General features: G+C 52.6%; 1 non-coding gene and 1 pseudogene across 1 annotated transcript; one reads left to right on the forward strand and one right to left on the reverse strand.

Moving 5' to 3' along the window:
- Positions 1–461: 461 nt before the first annotated feature.
- On the forward strand, positions 462–1,919 carry LOC119333663 (annotated as a pseudogene).
- Positions 1,920–2,101: 182 nt separating this feature from the next.
- Positions 2,102–2,182, reverse strand: TRNAL-CAG. Its single transcript has one exon. It is a non-coding gene; the product is annotated as a tRNA-Leu (tRNA).
- Positions 2,183–7,173: the final 4,991 nt, after the last annotated feature.

The following is a 7,173-nucleotide window of genomic DNA, read 5'->3' on the forward strand; positions in this document are numbered from 1 at the left end:
GCTTAGCAATTTTTTGCTGGAAACAAAATGATGAGCCGAGACCTGTGCACTAGTGTTAAAAACACTACTATATTATGGAACGGATGGAGTATCTTCATCCATCAGATAGTCAATCGTTCATGCATCGTGCATGGCGAGTCGGCTTTGAAGCAGTTTCGGAGTATCTTTGCCGTGATACAGTTTCTGCACTAGACAAACATCATGAAGCTTAGAGATCCAGCAGGGTCCTGCGTGCCACACGAGCGGCAAGGCGTGTCTTGCTCTGCGGCCTGAGTTGGACTCCCGCGCCACACTTGTCCTACTTTCAGACCAAGCAGCTGCCACGCGCAGGCCGCAGAAACAGCGGTCGCCGCCGCCAGACGCCGGACACGCGCGCATTTATAGATCGATACGCGAAGGCGCCGGCCGGCGAGCGGTGATCGCAAGGCGGCGAGAGCACGAGGAGAAAAGGAAAGGAACCCATGGAGGGCGAGGCGAGCAAGACGAAGACGGTGTGCGTGACCGGCGCCGGCGGCTTCGTCGGCTCGTGGCTCGTGAAGCGGCTCCTGTCCACGGGCGAGTACACGGTGCATGGCACCGTTCGCGACCTCGGTAAGAAAAGGTCGACGCCACCTTTTCTTTTGAGTTGTCCCGTGCAAAGGACCGACCCGACGGTGCAAGCGCGTTGGTGCACGCAGGTGATCGCAGGACCGGCCACCTGAAGGCGCTGGACGGCGCCGGCGAGCGGCTGCGGCTGTTCAAGGCCGACGTGCTGGACTACGCGAGCGTGGCGTACACCGTGACCGGCTGCGGCGGCGTCTTCCACGTCGCCAGCCCCGTCCCCGCCGACAAGCCCCAGAACCCCGAGGTAACGTAGCAGTACCATTTTTCATCAGGAACCTGAGTGTTGATCTACGTATCATCGAATTTGTTGTTCTGTCGTGGTGACCTCTCATGTGCTCAGGTGGAGGTCCTGGCTCCGGCGGTGAGGGGCACGCAGAACGTGCTCAAGGCCTGCCACCAAGCCAAGGTCGGCCGCGTCGTCGTGGTGTCGTCGGCAGCCGCGGTGGCCATGAACCCCGGCTTCCCCAGGGACGCCGTCCTGGACGAGGACGCGTGGTCAGACGAGGACCACTGCAGAACCACGGGGGTGGCATCCATTCTCTTTTCCGTTTTCAAAATCAAAATCCTATAGTTATCGACCTATGTAGTAGGTGTCAGTTGTCACTCACCTTGTGTCGATTTCCATCTTGGCAGATGTGGTACGCCCTCTCCAAGACACTGGCCGAGCGCGAGGCTCTGGCCTACGCCGAGAAGACCGGGCTGGACGTGGTCACCGTGTGCCCGCCCTTGGTCCTCGGCCCGCTGCTGTAGCGCGTGGCCAACACCAGCAGCCTGGTCCTCGTCAACCTGCTCAAAGGCAAGTCTTTCTTCCGGTGTGCCTTATCGTGTACTCCGTACTAGACAACGAGCAATTGTGGATCAACATTTCTCGTGTGTCTTGCCTTGTTGCATGTGCAGGCGACTGCGACACCGTGGAGGACAAGGCGAGGAACGCGGTGGACGTCCGGGACCTCGCCGACGCGCTCGTCCTGGCGTACGAGACCCCGGAGGCGTCCGGGCGGTACATCTGCGGCGGCGCGTACCGAAAGAAGCTGTCTGAAATGGTCGACATCGTCAAGAGCTTCTATCCAGACCTTACACGCCCCATGAAGTAAGTAAGAACGCAGGAGTACATAACTGCACATGCGATCAGCTTGCAGTTGCACTTTTGTGTGACCACTAACCAGGAGGTTATGTGCAGGTTTGTTGAAGGGGAAGAGGAAAGGATGATGAGCTCCAAGAGGCTGCAGGCGCTGGGGTGGAAGTTGAGGGCGGTGGAGGAGTGCCTCAGGGACAGCGTCGAGTCGTACAAGGCCGCCGGGCTGCTGCCGGAGTGAGCGGCTGAGACCTTCTTGGAGAAGAAAGAAGCGTGGCAGTGGTGAACTGAAGGACGGTGTGTTACGTTACATTCTGTCTGTGGAATCGAATGTGGTGCTCAAACTTTTGAAACTCAGCATAAAACGAGCTGGAAGGCAACGTAGCAAATTAATAATAAAAAATGAAAAAGAAAAAAGATGTGTGTCAAGAGTGGGATTTGAACCCACGCCCTTTCGGACCAGTACCTGAAACTGGCGCCTTAGACCAACTCGGCCATCTTGACGTTGCGTTGAACCTCTTTGCCAGTACCTTTTTAACTGGTGTCTCTTCTCGTCGCTACCTCTTGGGCCGTCAGCACATCTGCAAAGAGAATTGGGACACCAGGCACGGACGGGACTCTCGGGTTCCGGCGCATCCTATATGCGCCAAAAAAAATAGTAGTTCAAAAAAAGTTTAAAAATTTTCAAATTTTTTTTGGAATCAAACATGATTAAGTATTCTACTTGTATAAAAAAATTAGATAAGAAATGATTCATATTGACTTCGGGGCAAAAAAGACAAGTTTATGACAACAGTATAGCGGGTATAGTACTTGTATATAGAGTTTTTTGCCGACCCTTCAACCCAGGATGCAACGAAAGTCATTCTTCAACGAATCTTTTTATACTACTACAATACTTGATCATGTTTGATAAAAAAAGATTTGAAATTTTTTAAACTTTTTTTGAATTACTAAAAAAATTATATACAGGATGCGGTGACACCCAGATTCTCCTTCGTATTTTCGCACCAGGCACCCGCTCTGTATGGAGCCACTGCATCAGGGTACGTGGCGTAGGCTCATGGCCAGCAAGCAAGCCCGCACAATACGCGGTGGGAGCGGCTCGCGTGCCGGAAACGTGCAATACGCGGTGGGATTCTACACTCCCGGACAAATTGCAAGTACTACCGGTAGCGTGCGTGATCACCGTGGGAATTTGAAATCCATCCACCCTGCCCGCCAAAGAGCAGGGTGAACGTCCATTTTACTCTGCTTCATTTCGACTAACGGGGACCAAGTCCACCACCAGTTTTTTTCTTCTTCTTTTTTAGAGCATCTACAGCCGGACTTACAGTAAATCTGGCCCATGAACGTCTACGGACGCGACCAGACGTGTCCTTATTAAGCCCCTATTTGTTCGTTCATCTGGCCTCTTGAACGTTTGTGGACAGACACGACTGGTCAGTGACCGGACCTATTTGTCCGTTCATCTGCCCCCCTAATGTTCGCGGAGACGACTCGTCAGTGATAAGACGTGTCCATATCAAGTCCTTATTTGTTTGTTCATGCCGCCACACTTCTCATCACAAAAAAGAGAAAAGATGCTTGAGATAGGATCGCGTCCTACATGACAGGCTGACCGGACGAGCCTAGATGCCCTCATATCCTTTCTATATTTTTCTTTTAATATAAGAGTTTGAGGAAAGTCCAGACGTATTGAATAATACGAGGGGTCAAATTGGATCATTGTTTTCCTTCTCTCGTCTGTTAGATCATATCCTCCCTATATTTGTTTTTTAATATGAGGGTTCGAGGAAGGCTCAGACATATAGAATAATCTCCCTATATTTGTTTTTTAATATGAGGGTTCGAGGAAGGCTCAGACATATAGAATAATACGAGGTGGCCGGTTGGGTCATCTTTTTTCCTTCTCTCGTCTGTTTGATCACTGACCGCACGCGTCTGCGGACATTTGAGCAGGATTTAAGGATGACCGACTGTAGATGCCCGTCTCGATGTTGTTTCTAGCATCGCCGGAGGGCGTGTGGAGATTTGTCGCCGGCGGATCTCGCGGGATCCGGTTGGAATTTGTCTTCAACAGATCCATGTGGATCTGATCTTCGTTCGTCTGTGTTCATGTGTCTACACGTTGGTTCCTTCTGTTCTACACATCTCTTTATCAGCGGCGGTTGCTGTCCTGGTGCGTTGATTCTATGGGGCCTTAGCACAGCGATTTCCGTACTGTCCACTACAACAAGATATGTCCGGCTTCATAGAGGAAGGGGCGATGGCGGCAACGCGCCTTTGGCTCGTTCCAGTGCTTGTAGTTGTCACGAGGTGGTCTACAAACCTGGATGTATTTAATATTTCTGGTGTTCTTTGTACTATCATGTGACGCCCCCGATTCAATCGTACACTAATCATACACGCAAACGTGTACGATCAAGATCAGGGACTCACGGGAAGATATCACAACACAACTCTACAAATAAAATAAGTCATACAAGCATCATATTACAAGCCAGAGGCCTCGAGGGCTCGAATACAAGAGCTCGATCATAGACGAGCCAGCGGAAGCAACAATATTTGAGTACAGACATAAGTTAAACAAGTTTGCCTTAAGAAGGCTAGCACAAACTGGGATACAGATCGAAAGAGGTGCAGGCCTCCTGCCTGGGATCCTCCTAAACTACTCCTGGTCGTCGTCAGCGGGCTGCACGTAGTAGTAGGCACCTCCCGAGTAGTAGTAGTCGTCGTCGACGGTGGCGTCGGGCTCCTGGGCTCCAACGTCTAGTTGCAGCAATCAGATATAGGGAAGGGGAAAAGGGGAAGAAAAGCAACCGTGAGTACTCATCCAAAGTACTCGCAAGCAAAGAGCTACACTACATATGCATGCATTGGTATCAACTGGAATAAGGCTATCATATGTGGACTGAACTGCAGAATGCCGGAATAAGAGGGGGATAGCTAGTCCTTTCGAAGACTACGCTTCTGGTAACCTCCATCTTGCAGCAGGAGAAGAGAGTAGATGGTAAGTTCACCAAGTAACATCGCATAGCATAATCCTAACCGATCATCCTTCCCTCGTCGTCCTGTGAGAGAGCGATCACCGGTTGTATCTGGCACTTGGAAGGGTGTGTTTTATTAAGTATCTGGTTCTAGTTGTCATAAGGTCAAGGTACAACTCCAAGTCGTCCTGTTACCAAAGATCACGGCTATTCGAATAGATTAACTTCCCTGCAGGGGTGCACCACATAACCCAACACGCTCGATCCTATTTGGCCGGACACACTTTCCTGGGTCATGCCCGGCCTCGGAAGATCAACACGTCGCAGCCCCACCTAGACCAACAGAGAGGTCAGCACGCCGGTCTAAACCTAAGCGCCCAGGGGTCTGGGCCCATCGCCCTTAGCACACCAGCACGTTGCGTGGGCGGCCGGAAGCAGACCTAGCCTAGCAGGCATTCCAGTCCAATCCGGCGCGCGCCGGTCAGTTGCTGACGTCACGAAGGCTTCGGCTGATACAACGACATCGAGTGCCCATAACTGTCCCCGCGTAGATGGTTAGTGCGTATAGGCCAGTAGCCAGACTCAGATCAAATACCAAGATCTCGTTAAACGTGTTATTTTGAAATAACCGCGAACGCCGACCAGGGCCAGGCCCACCTCTCTCCTAGGTGGTCTCAACCTGCCATGTCGCTTCACCACAAAGATCCACTCAAAGGGCCGTCGGGACAAACGTCCTTTCGGACCCAATCCGTGGATCACTCGCGGGTACTCCTACGAGCCGACCCGTCTTTAGTCACCTCAAGTATCATATATAAAGTATATAGTATATACCCGTGATCACCTCCCGAGTGATCATGGCCCGATAGTATAGCAAGGCAGACGGAAAAGAATGAAGGGCCACTGATGATAAACTAGCATCCTATACTAAGCATTAGGATTGCAGGTAAAGGTAACAACAGTTGTAGCAACAATGTCAGGCTATGCATCAGGATAGGATTAACGGAAAGCAGTAACATGCTACACTACTCTAATGCAAGCAGTATAGAGGAGAGTAGGCGATATCTGGTGATCAAGGGGGGGCTTGCCTGGTTGCTCTGGCAAGAGAGAGGGGTCGTCAACACCGTAGTCGTACTGGGTAGCAGCGGCGTCGGTCTCGATGTCTAGCGAGAGAAGAGGGGGAAGAAACAATAAATATAATGCAAACAAATGCATGACGATGCATGACATGACAAAGCGTGATGCTAGGTGTGCCCTAACGCGATACGAGGTGGTACCGGTGAAGGGGGAAAACATCCGGGAAAGTATTCCCGGTGTTTCGCATTTTCGGACAGATGAACCGGAGGGGGAAAGTTGCGTGTTCGGTATGCTAGGGATGCGTGGTGGACGAACAGGTTGCGTATCCGGGTTCGTCTCGTCGTTCTGAGCAACTTTCATGTAGAAAGTATTTTCATCCGAGTTACGGATTAAAAGATATGATTTTCTAAAAAATTAAATCATTTTTGATTTTAATTAGTTATTTAAATCTAACATTATCCAGAATAGTGTGGGATGACGCAAGCATGACATCAGAGTGATGCCAACAGGTCAACTGGTCGGTTGACCAGTCAAACCAGACAGGTGGGTCCAGTGGGACCCACATGTCATTGTCAGGGGCATTAACAAAGTTTTTAAAACTAACTAAATGGGTTAATTAGTGGGTGGGACCCAGCAGTCAGTGACTATTTAGTTAACTAAATTAATTAATTATATTTTTATTATTTATTTATTTATTTAATTCTCTCTTTTTTAACACATTCTAGGGGCGGGGCCCACTTGTCATTGGTACAGGGGGGTTAATGGGCGCTGGCGGGTTACAGGCAGCGGGCGCAACGGGTGCCCAGCAACCGTTCGCCTGGGCGCATGCAAACCGCCGATGAGACGACGGCGAGAGGTGGTCGGGCCATGGAGGGCGTGGCCGGCGGGCGCGGCAGCGGCCACGGCGCCGGACCGGGAAGGCGCGGGCCTGGCGTGGGGAGCGGCGCAGGGAGCAGCATCCTGGTAGGCGGGCACAGGCCAGGCAGGCCGATGGCGAGGCAAGCAGGGGGGAAGGGGGCGGCGGCTGCGGCTGTGCAGAGCAGCAACGACGGGATCCGAGGGCGAGTGGCGGCAATAGCAAGCAGTGTGGTGGTTGCGGCGAGCGGGCGAGCAGGGCTGCCGACGGGCGAAGTCGGGGCGGCTCGGCAGGAGCCATGAACAGGGGGAGGCGCGCAAGGCACCGTGGTGCGTGCCGGCGCACGCGCGCGTGACGCGAGGGAGTGACGGGCCGCGCGGGGCGAGCTGCAGGTGGGCGCGGCAGCGCAGGGGGGGAAGAGGTCGACACGAGGAGCTCGGCGGGTCGGCGAGCGGTGCAGCAGCAGGAAGGTTCGGGTGCGGGCAGGAACACACGTTGGCACAACTTCGGGCGTGTGTAGCGCGTGGCGTGTAGGCGCGGTGCGTGGCCGGGGCACGGGCAGCCGTGGGAGAGGC

The sequence above is a fragment of the Triticum dicoccoides genome, chromosome 7A, assembly GCF_002162155.2.
Source record: "Triticum dicoccoides isolate Atlit2015 ecotype Zavitan chromosome 7A, WEW_v2.0, whole genome shotgun sequence".
Lineage (NCBI taxonomy): Eukaryota > Viridiplantae > Streptophyta > Magnoliopsida > Poales > Poaceae > Triticum > Triticum dicoccoides.